The sequence below is a fragment of the Abramis brama genome, assembly GCF_963993115.1.
Source record: "Abramis brama genome assembly, chromosome: 14".
NCBI lineage: Eukaryota > Metazoa > Chordata > Actinopteri > Cypriniformes > Leuciscidae > Abramis > Abramis brama.
Window position 1 is genome coordinate 13,029,102 of NC_139976.1, and position 24,703 is coordinate 13,053,804.

The 24,703-nt window shown below is 37.1% G+C and overlaps 1 protein-coding gene across 2 annotated transcripts in view; it reads right to left on the bottom strand.

Moving 5' to 3' along the window:
* Window positions 1-353: 353 nt before the first annotated feature.
* The window catches only part of uts2r (urotensin 2 receptor), a 29,009-nt gene continuing 4,659 nt past the window's right edge, over window positions 354-24,703 (bottom strand). Inside the window, exon 3 of one of the 2 annotated variants that reach the window (XM_084135900.1) lies at window positions 354-2,485. The gene's annotated coding sequence lies outside the window, so the exon portion shown is untranslated. Of the gene's footprint in view, window positions 2,486-22,602; window positions 23,593-24,703 lie in introns of those variants that run through there. The other variant, XM_084135901.1, reaches the window with a different exon arrangement.

The following is a 24,703-nucleotide window of genomic DNA, read 5'->3' on the forward strand; positions in this document are numbered from 1 at the left end:
GTTTTTGCATTCCTGCATTGCATTTGAACTCCCTCTGGTTGTTTGTATTTGCACACTAAATGCTCTTCCAAAAACATGTCCATTTAAAAGTTTATATTAGAAATAAATTAACTTGCTATACACAGTTGAAAAGCTTACTGTTTTAGTCATTTGGAACCAACTCATTCTCCCCTGAGGTACAAAATTCAGCCATGGAACTATGAATTTTCATACTCCATGGAAGGCTCCCTCTGATTTACACATTGATTTTTGTTTTGTTTTCATTTTGCAATAGGTGCAAATTTGATATATATATATATATATATATATATATATATATATATATATATTTATTTATTTATTTATTTCACATAATACATATTTGTGTACTTCACCTGATCTGTGATTGCCATTAGCTTTTTTTGTAAACAAAGATGTAGGCAAAAAATTAAATAACATAGCTATAATATTTACAAGTAATCTGCCCATATAAATTTAACATAAAATACAACACGGACATTAAGTATATGGTAACACTTTACAATAATTTGTGAACATTAGTGCATTAGGTATCATGAAATAACAATGAACATTATGTTTTACAGCATTTGTTAATAGGTGAATGTTAATTTTTATACATAGTACCATATTTTAACATTTTAATTTCAACATAATGACAACGCTATATATCACTCCGTTCATCCTGTAACGTGTCTCTCAGTTATCGTTAGTGAAAATGACCTACAAGTAGTGTTGTCAAAATATCAATATTCCAATCAGGGATGTCAATTAACATAAATTCCCATAATCGATTGTTGTTTAAATTAACGATCAATTAATCGTTAACCATAGCCTCTTAAATCCGTAGCAGGGGTCGCTACTAAGTTATCATGTTACCTAACACTTGCTCGACCAACACAAAATGGGTGTCGTTTTAAAGCGTAGATGCTTGGCTTTAGAGTGAATATATGGAATATGCTGTAACTTAACAAGTGCTTGTAAATTTGCTGAAATATCTGTAATATCTGTAATATCATTGTGCATAGCTGATAGATTTGTGTCATATATTGTTGTTCAGAATACAACAAGCATAACGATAAGCATAAGCTTTACGATAATTCCAACTCAAATCAAAATTTCATGTCCATGTTGTGAACACAAATGAATTAAAAGTGAACAATAGCACTTTTGAAATCAAATTAGCATTAACCTAGATTATTAACTGCTTTAAAATGTTTATTATTAGTTTATGATAGTTGATGCATACTGAATGCAGTTTTATAAATATCGTTAAGGAATTAAACCTTATTGTAACGTGTTACCAAGTATATTTAAACTCTCTGTATAAAAACAAAACAGGCATTCCACAGATTCAACATACCAAAGCAACATACAAAATTTGGGCAGTGCTTTCCTGTTTATATTTTGGGTAAAACAAAGAGTCCAACAATAATAAGCGCCATTGTGCATTAAGATAAATAATCTATTCCTTTGGAGTCAGGAAACTAAATTTGCCAAGTTGGTGAGTTTCATTTTGCAATGCTCATAGCATTGTGTGTATCCTATATGTGTACAGGCCTTCCATATGGATGGGTTCTGACTTGTCAGAATGGACAGTATAAATGTCCAACTCATTAGAAGTCAAAGCCAGGCATCCTTTGCATTGTAGTTTGGAGGAACAGCTCTCAGGTCAGTCTGAGGTCAACGCAAACCCTCCAGTCTTGTCGGCCTCAAGGAAATAGGATGTAGGAGACAGAATCCTCAGTGATCAGAGAGAATCCATTTGACTGGCCCGAGGAATAGAATAAAGTACTCTGAAAAAATAAAAGGGTGCGCAGAAGGGAAGGGCTCCAAAACCGCATTGCCATGGCTGCAATGTAGTACCCTACAATGAAGATAATCAAATCATCAAAGGTAAATCAAATAGAATAGGTTCATGTCAAACACAGCCAAAATGATCAAATAGAGCAAGAATATTTTCATAAATATGAGAGAAACTGATTTTTGTATTTGCCTCTTTTTTGATGTGAGTCATGTTAGGAAAGATAATGATGGCTGCTATTGCAGTTGTTTGAAGGAAATTATTCTCATCATAGTCACTAGGGAGAGGTGGAGATGAAAGTTCTCACGTGTTTCTCTTGGTTAATGACCTGCTTTGAAATTTGATCCTTGATGACAAAGTTTGACAGATGATCAAAAAAATAATATATAAAAATAACCCAGTTCACAGTGACAATAGCCCAAAGTTTGAGAAAACCGATGAACTGGGAATTGTTTCTTCCCTCTTAAAAGTCATCCAGGATTGAAACAAATCAACAGGTGAGGTGGCGGCAACTCCAACCCCACAATGGCCTCTTAATGTTGGGATACTCCTTGTGCCGTGACTTGTTTTTCTTCTCTTGCCCACTGTGCTCTTCCTTTACTCTCCCTCTTATGTTTGGAGGAGGGAGATACCAGCCGTCTTGGCTTCCTTTGCTCTGGTCTTGCCCCAGACAGTCATCTTTCCCTGTAACGGCAGCAGAACAACCAGTTAAACTATGTGGAGCTGATTTGGCAGATAAATATGCTCTTAGTCTGTCGGTTCGTGCTAACCCAGACCGCTCTCTCATATGGTCAGGTTTTGAACAGAAGGGAGAAAGAACAAGAACAGTGTGTGACTGTGCAAACTCTTTGCTCTGTGTGGAATTGATTAAGCAGTGCATAGGGGCCAAGACTGCTTTATCTAGCTTACATTTTCCTATTACCTATTATGGTAGTGCTCGATTACTAGAATGCACTGCCTACAGGGTGTGATCCATAAAAATGGTGGTTTATAGATTCTGGCCTCTAATATAGCAAAACAGGTATCATTTTCTTCACTTTAAACTTACTTCAGTATTATAGAGGTCTGGCTCTGCAATAGCATTTCCCAATCTGAATTACAAAGGGCGATAAATGCCTCTTTTCATGCCTCTTTTCTCTGTTGCTAACCTTATAATGAAAGAAATCTATGTTTCAATAAAAGAATAGTTCTGAAAAAGTACTGAAAAAGCATAATTATGAGAGTACTCCAGTTCTTTGGTGACCATATTGCCCTCTCACATGTCATAACCTACCATATTGAGTCCAGTCCCACAGCTTTGTTTGCATATAAACCTGAGAATAATGTGGAATCAAACACCTTCGTGTCACGATTGCGGGCCTGACCCATTGCCCAGGAAGGTGCTGACACAGAGCAGCTGGTGTATGCTGTGTCTTGTCATGACATGAGTCAAAATCTTCCATAACCCTTGAAGCTATCAGAAGGTGAGATATAGGCCTGTGCTTAAAATAACACAGTAATAATAGAAAGATCTATTCAGCTGCTTCACAGATTTGTTGACCTAGTGAACTGAGAACCGGTTGCCTCTGTGTATTTGTGTAAGCACTGCTCACTCAAATACTTGACTGTGTTTAGCCTTGAAGGTCATTTCAGTAGTATAATATTTAACATTAAACTTCATTACATTCTTCCCATGAATCTACACTTGAGGCCTATTTATTTTAACACTGCATAGCAATTTATTTAATTTTTACAGTATAGCATCTTTTGAATTATGTAAATAGAAGATTGCATCCTCATGTACCTTATTATACAACAGTTAGTTCCGGTCCCCGAATTTTATTGGCAGAGTGAAGTTCCACTGTGTTTGCAGGTTCCTGACAGGCATTGACTCTTTCTCCATGCAGGTTACATCAATAAAGACCTTAGTCAGATTAGACGCCATATTGAATTTAACGTAGATGAAAACAAGGCTGTGAGGGATAGATTTACAGTATTTACAATGCCAAGCACTGTACAAAGTTCATAGATTATGCAATTTTCATGTTTAGAGTTTTTGTCTACTGATTTTTTTTTTTTTTTCCTGAAAGATGTTTTGTCAGCTGAGCAATCAGTATGTTGTCAAACAGCATTGAACGCTCTGTAATTCTATACCTCATAGCCTCATTTTCATTTGTGCCAAAAATTAAATATGGTGCTCCCCTAACTAAGGTCGATACCAGTAGTTGGCTGCCTTTATGACTACGTCCTTGAGTCTCATTCAACCTATTTGCTAGTTTAACAACACTGATTCAGGAATGAAACACGTTAATGGCTTTTTGGATGTGATATTGATTTATTCTTTTAATCAATAAGTTCAAAAACTAATTCAGTCAGAAATGAAAGTGACTTGCTTAATGAGTGAGTCATTGAATCAGTTAGTTAACCAATTCGTTAAAACAGGCACCCAAACCCAGATTTGCACAAACACTTTATTAATATTGCACTGTTTGTATATTTGTAATTTATATTTGTAATTTATATGTTTTTTTTTGTTTGTTTGTTTTTTACGGCATTTCAGGGTGGAAAAGCAAAGTAAGAATTTCATTGTACAGGGAATATCATAATAAACCCTTTGAAATTTGAAAACACCAATTTATTCAGAAAGGAAAAACAACAATTGATTATGCTTTAATAATACTACTAATACTCATAATAATTCATTACATTTTATAGCGCTTTTCTGGGTACTCAAAGCGCTTTACATGGAAGGGGGGTATCTTCTTAACCACCACCAATGTGCAGCATCCACCTGGATGATGCAACGGCAGCTATAATGTGCCAGAAAGTATTTTCCATCACGGAGAAAAACTAGACGAAGTAAGTGGAAATACTGTATCTAAAAAGTCATTTTCTCATTGTTAACTTCTTGTTTATTTAATTGTTGTAGTATAATTAGCAGTATAACACTCTTGCTAGTGTGCTATTTCTTAAATAAAAACACCTAAATTAAGATGGCAACACAGCAGAAACAACATAAATCATAACTTACAAGTGAAGTAAATTATTCTAACCCTTAATCAGAGGGGTATGTTGCTATATGTGCAGCTGTCAGTGGCCATTTAGGCTATTACTTTGGGCAATAAAAGAATCACGAAGGTTCTCATCCGAGGAATTATCACAGTGGGATTTCAGCAAGGTGACATCTGCCGGACAGACCAGCTGCGCGCAGCCCTACCGATCACAGATTAGCAGACAGATTGTTTACACTGCAATCAATCTCCAACTGTTTGAATTCCATTAGCTGTGCAACAGGCTTCCCAAAAATCTCTGAGATCCTACCAACCAAAATCATGTAAAGTCCAAAAATGTCCCTCCTAAATGTTTACCTCTTAACACCTACGATAAATTGCATATCTGCCACTAACCATTTTTTGTATATTCATTCAGCAGACACATTCTCCATTAGTTCTTGTTTAGATTTTTAAAAATAGACTTCTCTCCTGATGTGCAATAAGCAAATTTTCTCCAGAAAAGGCAAGAACAGGAAGAAGACATCATTAGACAGCGGTCATTAGAAATAAGCCCAAAATAAATGAAGCTTGTGCTCATTATAAACAGAATGACTTTGCATCAGGTCCAGAAGATCAGGGGCTGAGCAGCCAGGCAGAACAGCCCACAATCTCCTTACTGTGATTACTAGGAAATAGAGAAGAAATGTCATCTCTGGGTGAAAGAAAGAGGGGGAAATCCAATAAATTAGATTTAGTCAGGCACCAAGCATCATCTGGCCTGTTAGCACCTACAGCAGCGTTCTATGAGTGATGCCCTGAATTCTGAGTATATTTTGGTCGACCAAAATTGATTCCCTTTAGGGCGGTTGTAATTTTGTACGGCCCTTTCACGCTACTTTAAGTCGGTCCAATCACTAGTGAAAATGCAATACAAAAAGAAAATGTGGAAAAAAGCTTTTGACAATTCCCATTTCCAGGAGCACTGACGCACCATTTTGCTTCTTGGGCTTTGGGTGATACAGTGATTACTGTTTAGGAGCCTTTCCAATTGACATGAATTCTGTTGAGCTCACTCCAAGCTTTTGTTTGAGTTCAAAACTGTTTGTATACTACATAAATATAAAGCTTAGTACCCTTTGTTTTCTTACTTAATATGCCTAATTATTTATTAGGCATGTTTTATCCTATGCAACTTAACATAGGCCTACATTTCCTATATATATAGACAGTCCCATCTGGCATAGTACCTTGCTTCAAAGCACAATGGAAATAAGATATCCTTTTAATGTTCTAGATTATAGATCCCACTCTTTAGGGGTTTGAATGCACTGCATTTGTAATTCTTTCACCATCAAAATGTTGTGTTTATAAAGAAATGAATAGTACTTTTAAAAATATGTTTAAATGTAAATTCAAATGAGATGTAGCCTCCAGTCATATCAGTAGCCTAATAATAGCCATTTTATTTTCCATGCAAAAGGATTTAAAACAGCAAGAATGTTAAGATTAACCTTTCATTACCATTTTTTGACTTCAAAGTAATCTATTTTCAAATGAACCAGAATGCTCTGCACTTGAATATGCTATCTGTCCTACCTGTTCTTCTCTGTGCTATGTACTTATTTGTACACGTTTATAGGTCACAAAATGTCTATTTCAATACCAGCGCGATAAACCTGTTTAACTGCCAGCCTGATTTATTCACCAACAACAATGAAAAGCACTGGCTGGTTATAAAAATACTATGAAATGGTGAGAATATGTATGTTTTGGGGATAGTCTTTTTAAGGATATTTTCGGTGGTGTTAGTCAAGGTTTTCTGCTTTCTTTCTCATTGCCTGCAGGATGAGCCTGTTTGATTTACCTCTCATTTATCTGCTGAGAATTTAAGGGAATTAAAATAGGAATCTGTGAAAAATATGGGGGAAAATACATAAAAAGCAGGTTGTTGTTCTGTGGTCTGATTGATGGTCTAAATTATTGGACTAGTAAATCTATTGTGCTGTTTCTGATTAAATCAAGCTGTTGGAATATAGTGTTTGGCTGGCAGTGGAAAACCATAATACAGTGCATTATGGTGCGGTCTGTGGAATGACCTGAAATGCTTTGTAAATCAGTGAGATGTGGACAGCGAGAGGCAGACTAGAAACTGAGGGCAGGGAAACCAGCCAGAGAGCACATAAGCAGCAATCGAATGTCAACAGGTGTCATGGTTCTCTCTCTCTCTCTCTTTCTCTCTCTCTTTCTCTCTCTCTCTCTCTCTCTCTCTCTCATTGTCCTTATCAGTTGTGCTCGATCTATCGTGTGCCGGCACAGTAATCCTGGCCAGTACACCCCTGAAGCATGCCATCTGAATAGTACAGCCAAAGCTTCCTCATCAGAGTGCTTTCATTTGCAGGTTAGCAGGAAGGAACAGTGTATAATGCAAAAGCCCATTAAGCAGGATTTCTAAATTGCCGTTATTATGAGTATTATGATATGTGTTACACATCCTCCTGATATAGAGATGGCAGGTGGGAGAAGTGTTTGTACCACTTCACTTTGTCATGAAGCCTGGCTTCCAGAATCACCTCCATCCCATTCTCATTTAAGTTAATCCCAGAGAGGTTCATCCGCTGTGCTTATCGGTGTACTGCAGGGCACTTCTCCTCTACACAGTCCTCTCTTTGGTTAAGCGCTGAACAGAATTGGATACTGTGTGATGATGTGTGTCGAGACCCCTAGGTTGCTGGGTGACACTGTGTGAATCAATCACATTTTATTTTCCAGTCACCATGAAAGAATGACATCACAAAGAGTGCCTTTTCCCTGACAGTTTTGTGCTTGCGAGATGTTTGTTATAAATGCTATATTGGATCTGTTTGGGGCACCTGGTGTCCTCTGACTAAGTGATGTTTGGGGCCCAGTGTGAAATCTCTTTTACAAGATATTTAAAAGGGAGAGAATATATTTTGACTGTTTTTTTTCTTTTCTTTTCTTTTTCATTTTTTTTTATTTTTATTTATTGACTGCATCAATGCAATAAAAAACGCAACATTGTCATATATCATTGCAATTTAAAATAACTGTTTTCTATTTCAGTATTATAAAATGTAATTTATTCCTGTGCTGGCAAAGCTGAATTTCCAGCAGCCATTACTCCAGTGTCACAGGATCCTTCACAAATCTAATGTGCTGATTTGGCACTCAAGAACATTTTTTATTATTATCATTATTATTGAAAACAGTTGAGCTGCTTCATATATGTTTTGTAGAAACCATGATACTTTTATGATAAACGCAGCATTTAATTAAATTATAAATCTTTAACAGAATACACACACAGATGACTTTACTGTCTCTTTTGATCTATTTGATATGTCCTTGCTGAGTATTAATTTGGAAACAATATTGGTTGATACTGAAAAAAAAAAAGGAACTCACAATTGTCTGCCAGTAACAGATATGATTGTAATACGTTGTGCATTTTAGTGACAGTAGAAGTTAAATTGTTATGTGATTTGAGATTTGCCCTTTGAGGTAAGAAATTAATTTTTTACACTTGGTTTAAAATTATATTTGAATAATGTTTCATGAATAGGAGGAGTGGTATCATATAAATCAACTATTTGTCTTGCTTCATTTAAAATGTAAAATCCACTCATTCCCTTCATGATAAAATAAAATATGTTCCAGTATGTTTTATCAATTATTTATTATAGAAATGAGATGCTTTTAAGGGCATTGACTGCTTTTTTCATGGACAAATCCTGCAAGGTCCTTTTGGATGCATCTCATGAATGGATAATGTAAAGTTCTGGATCAGGTGTCTCTGCTGAAGTCCTGATTATGGCTAGTTCAGTGAACAGCAGCTAAAACAACGGGTGAATGGGCAGTAGTGTGTGCACACCAGTGCCACTGTGTTTTCTGTGTAAGTAAACCTTGCAGTGAAGTCCCTGCCACTGAGATCAGAGGAAGATATTTTCCCCTAGTTTCCATTTCCTTAGTTATTTTTGTGGCAAGGCATGGAAACACTACCTCTTTTTTCTTTAAAGAAAAAAAGAAATGCATTTCATGAATCTTGAAGGGGGGGGTTGTGTTTTTCACACTCCCCTATCATGTCTTGTACTGATGATGTGTGGAAGGTGAGGAAAAGGTGAGGAAAAATGCATCAAACGAGTGAACCCCGGGCACTAATGTATGATCTTTGTTACTTCCCCTTTGTGACTCATTCCCTCAATTAGCTCCATCTGTAGTATACAGACATGCTGACACTATACACAATCTATAAACACAAAAACATGCCCGATACACACACTCCTCTGTGTGCAGAATTTGACAAACCAATATTGGAAGGATTTTTTTATTCTTATATATTTTTTGCTATTAAAGTGTTTGGACATTTCTGATGGAGGCTTGTTTCTGCCACGGAATAAAACAATTTAAAAGAAATTATCTCACAATTCTGCCTTTTTTTTCTCTCAGAATTGCGAGATATAAACTCATAATTGTGAGATATAAATTCGCAATTGCGAGTTATAAAGTCCAGTTCTGAGGAAAAAAAGATTCAGAATGTTTCTAAGAATTGCAAGTTTATGTCTGAATTCTGAATTTCGATTTTCTCGCGATTGTGAGAAAAATGTCCGAATTGTGAGATAAAAAGTCGCAATTACCTTTTTTATTTTTTATTCAGTGACGGAAACAAGCTTCCATACTGATCTTTATGCACTATATTTTCAAAATAAAATGTAATATGCTGAGTTTAAAATACCAGAGGTATTTAGCATCAGCTCTGACATTTATCTGCAGTGTTTTCAATATGATGGACATCATCTTTAACAGACTTCAACATATTAAAGAAATGTTGAAGTGCCTGAGGAAAAACTGATCACACATCATCCAGAGAGTCAGAGGTAGTTGGACGGTTAAGTATCATTGTGAGGTTGAAATAACACTGGGGACACATTGTGTTCTCAATCACAACAGGACCCTTGAGCAAGGGTCTTCACCTCAGATTGCTCCAGTGAGACAGCCTTGGCAATTAGTCTGCTGTAGGTTGCCGCAGTTGAAAGGCAGGCCGCGGGTAACAGAGCACACAACGTATTCGTCAATGATAATTTTTTAATCCATGTCTGAGCAAAAATACCAGCTGACAGGGACAACCTTTAACTGCCCTATAAGAGGGAAGCGATGCATCTTGATGCAGGATTAGAGGTGCTTCATCAGAAATGTGCCTTTTCTGTTTATCATAACTCTGCAACATCTTATACACTGTTGAGAGGATTTGAGAAGTGAACTTCAGTTTTCAATCACAACAACAACAAAAATCAAATAAATATTTTACATTAACTATTGTAATCACTTTGCACTACTCTTCATTTATAACTGTCAGAACGGCTAAATTTCCAACCTCATTTAAACAGAACCTCTGGGCAGAATGCGTCTAAACCCACTAAGCCCATTTTAGGCTTAACTGAGCAAGCTATTGAGCCAAAATGAGTTATCTGTGATGGTAATGGCTATGTATGTGCTTTGTGCAAATTGTTTTGGTGAGGAAGTATCTACTAAAAAACATCAGTCTGTCAGTTATCTCATAATATATGGTAGAGTCCAAAAGTCTTCTAAATGAAGTAAAACTAATATAAGATTTTTTTAAGACAATAATCCAAAGTTTTAAAATTCAATAGTTTTTCATTGAAGTTATTTTATTTATTTTAAATAAATGCTGTTCTTTTGAACTATCTGTTCATGAAAGGATCCTGAAAAAAATGTATCAAGTGTTCAAAAAAAATATTAAGCAACACAACTGTTATCAACATTGATGATAGTAAAAAAGGATCATGTGACAATGTAGTCAGTTATTTTAAACTGTAATAATATTTCACTGTATTACTGGTTTTACTATATTTCTGATTAAATAAATACAGGCTTTGTGAGCGTAAGAGACTTCTTTCAAAAACATTTTAAAAATCTTACCGACCCCAAAAATGAGAACAGTAGGTTCAATTTGTTCATTGCCATAAAAGGCACAAATACACACTGGTGGAAATTTGGGGTGTTCTTTCCATCTTCCTTCCTATGTGAATTCCTTTCCTGTAAGTATTGAGAGCAGAAAATAGAGCATAAAACTTGCATCCAGATTTTTTACACCATTCTGGATCTGGAATAAAATAATTGTTTCTACTTAACTGCTGCATTAATAGATCTTACATCATTATGAAGGCAACAAAATACCCTAGCGAGAACCTTTCTGGGTCATACTTCACTAAAACACTCAGTACTTACATAATAGTTGTCTACTTTTCAAAAGTTGTTTCTTTCACATTCTGGTTATTCCACAGTCGTATGTACTTTCATTTAGTATTTGTTGCTTTAAAATAGACATTTATAAAGCATGATTGCATGTGCTGGCATTCTGTATAAATTACCTGACTCTCATCAAAATTCAAGGTTGAAGGATTCGGCTGAGCTCTCAGGGTTCCGTATTTGTATTTGTTCCGGTTCTGATTCTGTCCAACAGTTGCAGTAAAACTGGAAACACAGCAGCACACTTGCTTGCACACAATTACTTACGTGCCACCCTTCAATAAGCAAGATGACGTCACATACTTAACCGTGCAAAACAAAGACAGGGTTCAGTAACACAAGTGGAAAGTAATATATGACTATTTCAGAAAAAATACCCTTGGGGAAAAAAGAACACATGATAAGACCAAATCGAATAATTAAATACTGTTTGTCTTTTCTCCAGGATATACGATTGAAACGCAAGTGGAAATAATTAAGATCTCCAAGCAGCTTTACAGATGTCCTTCTAATTAATCTCAGGTTGTTACACAGTCGCACACATGCTTTGGTGAAGAATAAAATGTAATTACTCTTTACTTTTAAATGAAACAATAATGTCATCACATGGCCATGTTCTCTGTGTCCTTTTAAACTAATGCTTGCCATAAAAAACCATTGCTCTGAAAACTTTTTTTCATTAGTGATTTTTCCATGGCATAATGTCTCAAGTGCATAGAATGGATGGATGCTAATTGGAACACCTGCTCTTAAAGACCACAGGTGATTTCTTCAGAGGTCAGGGCTTTTAATGCTCAGAGGAGATAACGGATTGGATGATAACTCCATCATAAGCGGTTTCTGGTAAACAGCTTTGAACAAATTATATGTTTGCAACCTAACCTACATCAAACAAAATCTTAATTAGTTCAAGAGGTACCATTCAAATATTTCCAACTCAGGTTTACTCACAACCGAAACGATTTATTCACACCACAGGTGCTCTGAATAATTACTAAGGATGCAGGAAATAAAAGGCAGTATCGAGGCATTCACAGAAAGAGCACATCTGTGATTAACATTGCAGAACCTGTAATGAAAAAGGCCTTCTTCTTTTTTTTGGCCAGTCCAAGTAAAGTTGGATAAGATAAATCATGTGTAACCCTTGGAGATCTGGCTATAACTGATCATGCTTTTCATTCAACTTTTTTACAGGATCAAGTGTGAATATTCCGCATGTGAATAATGTCTCTTTTGTACAACCCACTAAATTGTTCACAACTGAAGACGTTAAAAGTCAGCAAAACAAGTGTGTTTCCATTCAGGTGTCATTATGACAAAACCAGACATGACTTTAAAGCAGGCAACTTGTTTATTTTTTAAACTGAGCAAAATCACATTACATTAAAACTCTTTACAAGCATTCTTTTTTAATTCACTTTGAATCATCCAGTGGTTAATCCAATCTAAATTAATTTTCTGAAAGTCATTTCTGATTACAAAATAGTAATTACGAATAATAATAAAAAAAAAATTCCCCTGATACTGAAGAAATAAAAACAGCATTGGACCCCACTGACTTTCATTATGTCAAAATCCATCCATACTTCATAATATCTTCTTTTATGTTCCACAGAAGATGGAAAGTCATACAGGTTTGGAACAATGTGTTGGTGAATAAAATAAACATTTTAAGTCATTTTTAAAACTTTGTGCTATATACTACCCTAAACCCTTTCAGCCCTTAAAGTCTACATTTTGTCTAGTGACAAAGGCACATAAACTGTCACATATAAAAAGAAAGTAGTCTGAATGCATTGTCAGCATCATTGCATGCTCGGCTGAAGTGTGCATAAAGGGCGTATAGCAGTCGCAAGGGCAACAGTCATGAGCACTCTTTTGAAACATAAGATGACAAATGGGACACCCTTCAGTTCCTGTGATAAACATCTCAAGATCTGCAAGAACATGTCAAGTGTGTTATTTGGGACACAGCCACTGTCATGGCATGATTTTATCATCTTAAATTTCCTCATTGAAATGCAGTTTTATCATATTACAAATAGGAACTTTAAAGCCAAAAGCGTAAGCCTATTGATGTTATGTAATGCCACTTAGTTTGTTTCATTCAATAGTTGCACTGGCTGGCTGCCTTTTGCCGTATAGGAATCCAGAGAAGATCTAATTAACAAAATTCAGGCACCAGTTCAACCTTATGAACAGATTTTAATACGCCTTGCATCAGCCAGGCCCCCACTGATACTCACACATGGTGTTTTTGTTCAGCCAGTAGCAGATCTTATAGTGTGTGTGCTTGCCTACGTATGTTTTTAGTTTAGGGTTCACCTTCAATCATTATCTTTGTAGGATGTTTGGCAAGTTTCTTGAGCAATCTAACCTATTGCCTACATGCAGTCTAGTGTGTAACGGCTAGTCTGAAGCAGTCTGCGCCATCACTTTCTTTAGGCATTTATCCAAATCATTGGGAAAGATAATTTCAGATGTTTTCTAGACGTCCCCTGTTTCTTATAAATCATTGTTGGGTAGCATACAAATCTATTTGTAAAACAATCATTATGGAACTAATATTCACATTATTAATATATATACTGTATATATATATTGAACAGGAAGTCTAAACTAATATGACTGAAAATCCTACACTCTAAAAAATGCTGGGTTGTTTTAACCCAATGTTGAGTCAAATATGGACTAACCCAACGTTGGGTTAAAAAATGCAGTTTAAAAATGGACAAATTGCATTTTGGACAAAATCAAAAATGGACAAAAATGCAATTTAAAAATGGACAAATTGCAGTGGTTACATTAAAAACGTCTGGGTTTGTCCATTTTTAAATTGCATTTTTAACCCAACGTTGGGTTAGTCCATATTTGACCCAACATTGGGTTAAAATAACCCAGCATTTTTTAGAGTGTATTTTTCTCATCGGCATCCAGTCAGAATTAACAGCAGGCAGTCAAAAGTGTTTTTTAAACATTGAACACACAAGACCACCCAAGAAAGAGTTAAAAAGCTGATGTTTTGTAAAAGGTAACTGCTATTATGTACAAGTTACATCAAGTTAGTGCCAAACAAAGGCATTCCCACACAATTGATTGAAAAAAAGAGATATATTTGGACTGCTTGTGTCTAAAGCAAGAGTAATAGCACATGTAGGTGATTTTTGTATGTAAATAATTTATTTTAATCTTTTTTTATACATTTTTTTGCTACCATATATACTACAGTTCAAAAGTTTGGGGTCAGTAAGATTTGTATATATATATATATACACTGTATAGTACTATTACAAGTGAGTTCAGCGTAGCACATTTAGTTTTTTTAGAAACATTTTATCATGTCATATTTTTTCATTAGAAGGTTCACTCACCTCCAAAATCCCAATTTAACCCCTGCAAGTATGTAATTGAATAAATGAGGCGTGAGCAAATTAAGCGGAGCTCTTAACCGAGACAAATGTTCGGAATATTCCACTAATAATGTTCACTGGAATACTCTGGAAACCAAATTTAGTACAGATGTAATTATTATAGCAAGTGTTATGTGGCTTTGTGATGTATTTTGTTAAGGGGTGAGTGATTATTGGGATGCCTCAGGACTTTGACCACCGAGGAGACAGTCAGCTGTGAATTGAAGAGCATATCTCAGGGGAACATGACATAAGCCTGCAATATGATCTGAGCCAGAGGGCACGAGAACCACATTCCTTTATAAAGCTGCTTGACACCTCTCTCTAGGTCACTTTCTCCTGCAAGGACACACTAACGAAATTCACAGGCCATAAAGAAGCTCTCTCACTAAATATTTCAGTGTGAAAACCCACGAATCAGTGGCTTTCAAATCAGTGTCTTTATTTAGGAGATTATCACAGAGCCATATGGGTGTAATGAATTAATTACTTTCCCTTCTTCTACATTATGTATACCAGTGTAAGGTAGAGCATATAGAAAATACAGAATAATAACATTAATTCATTACTTTATTTATTTATTAATTTATGCTTGTGCAGATGTTCAATACAGTTTTAATGGGTTGTTGACAAATGACATCGACATTTTTTTAAACATCATCAGGTGTTTTGTTTGAAATTTAGAGTATAGATAGTTGACGCACAACATGTCCATGAACATCCTTTTAATCCCTATGAATATTTTAGATACATATTTAAATACGTTTATGAAAGGAGTGTATATTTTAGGGGTTTTGACTAGTTTTTCACCACTTAAAATCCCTTTTTGTGTTTATTATTTAATTTCAAATAGTCCTGCAGTGTCACAAAACAATCTTTACAAGGTCATAACAACTACATGCATAATAATTCTAAAATAATTGTCAAAATGCTGTTAAAATAGTTTTTATATGAAACTTAAAATCTGCAACATCCATCACAAAATTCTTATTATTATAAAAATGTAGGACTGTAGGACTGTCGCTGATTAGTGACTGGGTTTATCATTAGGGAAACCGTATGGTGGAAGAATACACATATGGGATTACCAAAGAAGAATCGCAGCATATGGGGCATCTTGCCCAGTACAAGGGCGAGATATTGCTCGAGTACTGGGCCTGGTGTTGGATGCGTCCGCCGCATCTGACTGCCGAAAGATGATCGGATGAAACTCAATCCAGGTTTCGCCAAGTGGGGAACTCACCTGGAAAACAAAGAAGGCATTCGTACCAAAACCGTCTGCCAAAACCCAGGAGGAGGCAACACTCCGAGTGGGGCATGGCGCGCCTTGGAATTGGTACGCCAAGGCAATGGCATCCACTATCCAGTGGGACAACCTTTTACTTTTGCTGACCTTTAAAGCTGACAAAGAGCTGCTCAGAGCTTCCGAAGCTCTGCGTGCGGTCCACATTAATACACAGGGTGCAAACGGGACACAGTAATGCCTCGGAGGCATCCTCCGGAGGCAGCGCTTGCAAGTTCACCATCTGGCCCCTAAAAGGAGTGGTGGAAACTTTGGGCACATATACGTGCTGGGGTCTCCAAGTGAGATCCACATTAGGAAGGGCCAGCCCAAACTCAAGGCATGATTCGCTGACTGAAAAGGCCTGGCAACATACACCTTAAAGGAGGAGGGGGACAGCCTCCTCTTCAACCTCTCTTGCAGGAAGGTAAGCACAGAGCTGATCGGGCATTTCTGGGGGTCTTTCTGCCGAGAAGAATACTACTCAGCAAACAGACTCTACTCAGCTCTGGCTTGAGTGATGGTGTCTGCCACTGCTGGTCCTCCATGTCCCATCCAGAAGCCACACTTGGAGGTTCCAGATTTCCGTCCCTGAGAAAGAAGGTCCTTCCTCAGGGGAATCCGCCACAGAGGGGCTGTCGAGAGGAGCATCAGGTCAGAGAACCAGGACCGGGTGGGACAGTAAGGTGCCGCGAGGTCAGTCGCTGTGCGCAGTTCCTACATTAATGGAACGCTCCGATTGTAACCCTCAGGTCTCCCAGTGTGTTAACCAGATTCACGGCTCTGCCTTGTGCAGTGGCAATGGGCTGGGTAACAGCAGAGGGGACTCTTGCCTTCACAAAGGAGAGTCGCGTCTGCAATGCCAACAAGGTCATGCTCTCGCAGTGTAGAGCATGAACAATCCACGAACGCCATTTCAGCATGTTCGAGGCCCAGACATGTAAGACAGCGATCGTGTCCATCAGATGATCACATCCAGAAACACATGGACTGAAAAAATCTTTAAAAAGATGCTCACCACCCCTGCTTGCTCTTTTAGGAAAATCTATTATTTTGCGGCAAAACGCTCAGGGGGGATCGCTGCACTTAATTGTGCAAATGCTCTTTTTTGAATGGCGAAACACAGCTGAATGCACCCTTTCACCGCCCTTTCCTCTGTTGCATGCTCTTTCTGAGAACGCTCTTCTTTACAGGTGACTGGAAAGAGTGATCGCAGCATGCAAACACTCAGCTCCAAAGTCAAAATCTGAATGAGTGGATGCGTGCCACCATCTTATATCCCCGCATGTATGGGGGAGTGACTTGGCATGTAAATTCCACATGCCAATTGCATTGACCATTTTTCTAAAACTCAGAGATGATTGGGGCTCCCAAGTGAGACCCCATTTGTCAGTCGACATAACATTGTAGTTACTGATAAAAAGGGAACTATACTGATCAGTATCAGTATGAGGCAGTATTAAAGTTGTGACGATTCTAAGCCAGCCTGCTATCTCATGGTCCTGTAAAGTGACATCTAACAGGAAGTGAGTTAAAGTGTGAACTGTGTGTTCAGACTTCCCCCATACATGATTATCCCTTTAGATTTATCATGCAAATCACATTCGGCAATACCACAGAAGACCACAGTCCCTCTGTGCAAATGAATAATCTCTATTCCACTGTGATTATCAGTTTAGAGACCATGTGGCTTAGACAGTATACAGCTGTTATTCAGTGTCAGTGTAAAAATGCATTCGCTTTTCCCATTATCCTTTCAAGGCTGAAGTACAGGCACACAAATAAATGCACAGATAAACCAGCTCCATAAGCCACGATTCACCCTCAAGATCATTTATAATGAAGGTCTCCAATCTCTTGCAATTTCGACACTGGGGTCCAAAAAGATGGGAAATCTTAATATAGGCTACAATTACATAAACCACTGAGCCTGCAAAACCTTTTACTTCCAGCTGAGATAAACTAAACTGATGTTCTTAGCGAACATAAACAAGCAGTCCAGAACAATTAAACAAGTGATTTGTTCTGCAACAACAGTCATTTTACAGAGGACAATGTGTTTATAAGTTAACTACAGAGAGCACGATCGCAGGACAATCATCATTGTCCAATCCAGCTTCTTTTTTCCCCATTGAATCTCAAAGGCCAGAAGGCCACACAAAGGCTGTTTGCAGAGACTTTATTTGTCTTTCTTGGATTGTGCATCAAGACCATATATCATATCTGAGTTCCTGCTGCCTTAATGGTTCTAGCACCTGAGAGAATACCCATTGCGGCAATGCCCTCCCTCTCCGAGCACTTAAAAAAACAAAACCACTCAGCGCGCAGCACCTGGAATCAGTGTGGAGCTATAACTCTCCTAAGAGACACCCTGCCCTATCCTGTGTTCCCTGCCCTAAGCTTGCACTGCGGCATTGTCCCAGCTCACAGTTTTCCTCTTTCCGCTCCTCCCGGACACTCCACATAACTCTAATTATTGGCTCACCCTGCTGATCCCCATAAGTTCAGCTGCAACACCTTCAAGGACTTCCTTTCCATTCAAAACAAGCCCGAAAGCTGCAGCTTCACTGCTCTGATCTTTGGGGAAAGAGAAACTCACAGCATGGGCCGTAGAGATAGATTATGGTAAAATTATGAGGTGTGAGTGTGTGTATGGATGTGTTAATGCATGTTACTAGAGCCATCAGCCAAATTTTCAACTTCCAGAAAGCCCTAAGAAGTTGCCAATGGGAAATAGTAACTGTTAAGAAATAGCAGGAAGTGACTTTTGCCTCTTGAGACTGTTATATGTGTCTTTATTTGTGCTGTAAGTGGCTTTTTGGAACACCATACATAAGATGTCCCTACTTCCTCACAGATAGCACAGAAATAGATGTCATGAGGAATCAACTTGTCTCGGTGACGACACCACACAGCGTCCTAACCAGATGCAAAGCAATGAAGCTACAAGCAATAAAAGGTATGTAAATCTGAAAGTTTTGTCAGATGCTCATTTAGGTTTGCAGTCACGTCTATAGAAGTTTGGGAGAAAGGGCTTGTGGCTGAAGTTATGGCGGTGGCTAAGATGGAAAGAATAAGGAAAACCCTACAGCAGGAGAATCGCCTACAGCACCTTTAAGGTCAAACACAATCTAATTTCACATTCCGTTTCTGGGATACAGAAGTGTCAAAATAGAACCATTTCAAAGTTTGCTAGAGTTCTCAAGTACACTAAGGTGACTTTAAAAGTAGATAAGAAAAAAAAAATCAGGTAAAACATGCATTTATAGAAGTTTTGCTTCGTCATTGTCTTGGGTGTTTTGGATTCGTTCCTTCGTTTCTTCTGCAGAACACAAAAGAAGATAAACCATTTTTGTTAACACAGACTTATATTGCATTGAAAAAAACAACAAAAACCTGACATTTCTCAAAATATATTATTTTATGTTCCACAAAGGAAAGAAAGTTGAAACAGCATGAGGGTTAGTTTTTGGTTGAACTATCGCTTTAAGGGAGTAAAACGACATTGCAACACAGAAAGATCAGGGGGCATCAGCAGTATTGTTATGTGTTTCATAATGACTGTACAGACATGGCCATGCACTTGCAGACAAAGACAAGACAAGATCAAGATCAAGGTCAGCACACAGTGTACCATATTTTTGCACAACATAGAATAATTTGATTCTGTAAATACACCCTACTACTCTGAATCTTTGTTTTAATTGCCTTACACCTGTGGAATGCAGAAAACAGAGGGACAGAGCTGATGTGCTATTTCATTACTGATGCTTTGTGGATCAAATTACCCTGTTATCCAGTCCCTCATTGAGGGTTTCACATGGCATTGGGAAACTCACACATCTTGGCTAACACAATATACTCCTCAGCTATTGCAGTAAGCAAATGTTATGCCAGGAAAAGGCACACACAGCTCTGAGAGAACATAAGGAGTAAAGTTTGCAAGCAAAAACAACCCAAAAAATATTAAATGTAATTAATTATATAAAAAAGATCAGTATAGTATTGTGGCATTGTTTTATGTAACAGTTCCATAAACAAGTCATTTATGTCATAACTTAAATTTCAGACAAAAATTGGCCAATTAGTTATTCGTATATTTCATCTCTGCCAACTAAAACAGTTCCAGAAGAACAGTTCCAAGCTTTGCATATCAAAAGCTTGCATTTCAAAGCAATGCACAGGCTAAATATCCATTCTAGAACAGTATGAGTGGATTGCCAGATATTTCTTCTCAAACCGCTCTGTAATCTGCAGATTATTTTGTTTGTTTTAATTAGAAAAATGCAAATAAAAGCAATTGCCCCATTGCATCCACTGTGTATTTTCTTTTCCTTGTACAAACAGCCTTGCAATATATATTCACACAGAACTATCCACAATGTCAATCACACTTGTTTAGTCTAAATCATTCTTAAATGTTTTAAAGACTTAAACTTACACAGGTATGTGGAGTGAGGTGGGCTAAAAAGAGTGTTTTCATTATTAGTAACAATGGGAACAGATTTTTTTTATTTTTTTATAAATATATGTTCACAAAAACTGTACAGAATTAAGGTAAAACTGAACAAATATTGAATATGAATGCCGCTACTCCTCTTTAACAAGCTTATAATGATGTCTTCATTTTATACTGTTTGTCTGGTCACCAGAAGTAAATATTTCGGAACTTTCAAGGTCCGTTTTCACTTATTTTCAGGGGTAGATCTGGTGGTGACAATCTTCTAATAAAGAATCCCTGTACAGAATCAACACGATGTTGTGAATGCATGGAAACGGCACGATTCATGACAACAGTGCTGAACTTTTGCGGCTCAAATTTAGTGAATCACATCTGCTCATTATTATTTTTTTTAAACATCTGCTTGTAATTACTACCAGCCCTGACTTTTCTCATCAATTGTAGGCTTTTGCAACCAAAAGGTTGGCTTTAAGTAATTCGGATAGATACAACAAACATTAGGGGTATGTTTGTGTATCATTAACAGGACTGCATAACAACAACTGATTTCTGAGGGAAATATAATCAAACGCATGTATTTAACATGAGAATGTATACCTGTTAATGAATATTAGTTTAAAGTCTGTGATGGTTAATATCTTTGCTGCATTCACATTCTGTTTCTGTGCTCAGTGTCAGTAAAGATAATGCTTAATGGATCTATCTGACCTCTAATGCCTCAATTTGTTGATCTTTTTAATCCCTGTTCTTTCATCTGTCTCTTGCCATTGTAACGCCCTTGTCTCAAAGGCTTAGTCATGCTCTGAAGAACATTCCTTAGTTATCCAAGTGGTCGAGAGTACAAAACCTCAGTGTGACAAAATGCTTTTTATATGATATCTGCCATTATCAGCCCATGCAGTAAAACCCCCAGCACACATCCTTAAGGCACTGAAGGGCTTCTTCTTCTTCTTCGACTTCTTTGTCGAACATTATGCTGGGAATTTACTCAGAATGAATTATGCTTGCCGTTTTTAAATTATGAATAATGTTTTTTTTTGCTTTAACTTGTATACACTGCCTATGTTGTTTTAGCACATAATTTACCAAAATAAGTATACAAATCAGCACCGTGCATGGTGCAGTTCTCTTGCATTAAATATAATATAATATAATATAATATAATATAATATAATATAATATAATATAATATAATATAATTACTGTGTAATGTATACTAATATTATTTTAAAATTGTGACAGGAAAATTGTGCTTAGTTATGGGGAAATGGTTAAGGTTTTTGCAGATAATACCTGCCTTTGTAACCTTAATCATTTTCCTTTTTGTACAACATCTGTTTTGTTTGATAAATGAAAAAAAAGAAAGAAAAAAAAAAACACAGACAGAGTAGTACACTCTGTAATCTCTCACCCTAGAATCACATTTATCATTCATCATCTTAAAACATCAGGAAAAAACAGGCACAAGGAAGTACTATTAAAACATCAATCATTCAAGCGTTTGTTTTTTTACATTGCCAAAGCCTTGCCAAAGCACTAAAACCAAAGCTTTCATGTAAACTTCTCAGCTTAACATGGCAAACCTCCAGTGGATATCAGAATAATCAAGAGAATAAAACAAACTCATAGTTTCTTTTCATCTAAAATGGGGACATATTTATAGATGCAAAGTTAAGAAGTCTGTAATGTTTCTTAAGTAAAAGAGGTAAGGGTTATGGGAAGGAGCTGGTCATTTTGGCACAGCATGCCGAGTTTCCTGTACATTTTGACAGGATAAAGACGAAAGGGATCTGAGCCGCACTGATTACTTCACAAAAAGTCATTAGCACAGATGTGTGCATTAAAACTAGCAAGGTGCTGAGTGAGTGATGGCGGTGTCAATTGTCTGTAATGGCCTGACCTTGTAGAAGCTCATTCACCTCACCTCGTAAGACGGATACTGCGGTAGCCTGCCGGGTGATGGAACTCTGTGACCCTCTAACATCAGAGAAAACCACATTTACCACTGTCCTCTTCAAGGGGAAACCCTGACACATTTACAGTGCTCGGATCAATGGTGGAACAGAAGGAATCCGTGGGCCTGTAAATAGTGATCGATATCCCAGTATACCACCTAGAGGCACAGATCATAATAATGCAGAACAATGGATTTTTCACGAGCGTTCATACATACATTATGTGCGAGATAAGACGCCCAGACCGGTGTCACTGGATAGGTATTTACAAGTATGAACACAAGAGCAACAGGGCCTCATAAGTATGAACACAAGAGCAACGGGGCCTCATAAACTCAGCCAGCTGTCCTGGGTCGGTCAGTAAACTGCTGCCGTTAACAGGTCTTCAGTGAACCTGTTTCTTGATTCATTTCCATTACAACCTATACACCCACACCTATTGACTCGGAATACAAAACGATGCAACCGCGTTGTGTATAGCAAACAAATGCATACCTTTCAGATATCCTGACGTACCCAGAATTGTGCAATGTTTGCGCTTGCAGTCGTTTTGAATTAGTTAATGTAGGCAGCTCTGTGGCGTATGTATAATGCATTATGTATTTGTAACTGGGGCATAATCTGACTTTGCAGTATCAAAACTGTATAAGACATATTCAGTAGTCAGGGCATATGTTGATGCACTACCTGCTGATTCTCATTTTCTTTAACCTGTTTACCTAGTTTTTTTTTTTTTTTCATTACAGCCCACGGCACAAGAATCTCACTCACTCACTCTTTACCAAAGAACGTTAAACATTCAAATCTCTCTGCAGCCACTGCATTTGTATTTCACTCGCCCAGCTCTCTACTCACAGCTGTTATCACTAGCCCTGCATGGAAAGCTCAGCATATTTCTGCAGAATCCGTCAAGTTCTGCACATCCTTCCCCCATCCCCTGAGCTTTTATTTACAAAATTCTTTGGCTAATATAATAATGCTTTCAGCTACCAATAGTGCTCTCAGAAAGAATGTAACGAATTACCCTGTTTTTCTCTCACGACCGGGGTAGAAAATGTGAATTATAAATCAATTGATTGCAGAGGTGGGTAGAGTATCCAAAAATTATACTCAAGTAAAAGTACAAGTACTTATAGAAATATTTACTCAAAGTAAAAGTAATAATCTTAATAGTTACTTGAGTAAGGGTAAAAAAGTATCCAGTGTAAAAACTACTCAAGTAGCTGTTACTTCGGACCATATATATATATATATAACATTGATTCGTTTTATGTACATTTGCTCACCTGTCTAATAAAGTGCATGCAGGAGCCTCTGTCCTTGACTCTGTCAAGTCGAAGTTAGTCGCGGACGCGAAGCTCTCGGCATCTCGAAAACGCCACGCTGATATTGATCCTCGATTTAGTTCTCCTTTTGTCCCAAAGTCTGCTTGAACGAAACAACAACAGCGTGAGCCTACCGCTAGACGTAACGCAGTTGTCCACATCTGTCGCCATGGTTACTGTGGTAGAACGAGCAGAAACCAGGGATAACACGGATATTACGTCATTGACAGGCGACAATGACCAGGGACTAGCCATAATTTAAAATTGGAATTTCTCTTAAATTAAAAATCTTTGGGAACTTTTGGGATATTATAAGTACACAACTAAGCGTTGAAATATATCACACTGTGCAAGTGATTTTTGGATTTTTTACTACAAATTTCGTACATATTGTACCTATAAATCTACTCTTAAAAGTGAAATTCCAAAATTTCAATTTCCAAAGAAATACTATAGTAAATGCTACCCACCTCTGTATGATTACTGCTTTTGGGGCAGGCACAACATTGATTACTAAACAGAACCAGGGCTATTTTTTTTAGAGAATGATAGAAATATGTGCCATTCTTCTTACTTTTGGATTTCAAAGATCATAACAGTTCATCATCATGCAATTGTTCTGCCAGGAGTATCTCTTGCTAGGCTCAAGATGGTCTGGAAGAGCTCCTGGAATATATGAGATGTATTGATTTGGATCCTTATTGGATCAGTACCAGATGAATCAGCCCACCGTCTAGACAAATAAGGTCTCTCACTCGGTGACAGAAAAAGATTGGTGTCCAGATTGAAACAACTAAGGGGGTCCTTTTTATTTAACTTTTATTTACCTTCTATATAATAACTTTGTCAAGGTGAGTTTAGTTAGCAAATTAGGGCTTTGCTGGGGACACTTTGACTTTGCGCTTCCTTTTGATTTGAATGCTAAATGTGACTTTTGTTAAGTTATTATCTAGGCCTTAAGTAAAAGATTATATGGATGCAAATTCAGGTAATTGCATTCTACTGTCACAGGCTATTCATGTAGCTAAATATACTATGCAAAAAATAGATAAGCAGCAGGTAGCAATTCTAAATGTAAATGTTGACCTTCACGTTTTGGTTGTTTGGCAGAGTGCCATGGGAACGTTATGTATTCATTTATAATTAAATTAAAATTGTTGACAAAAAGACAAGGTGTTCATATAAAATGATATATTATATGATGAACATAA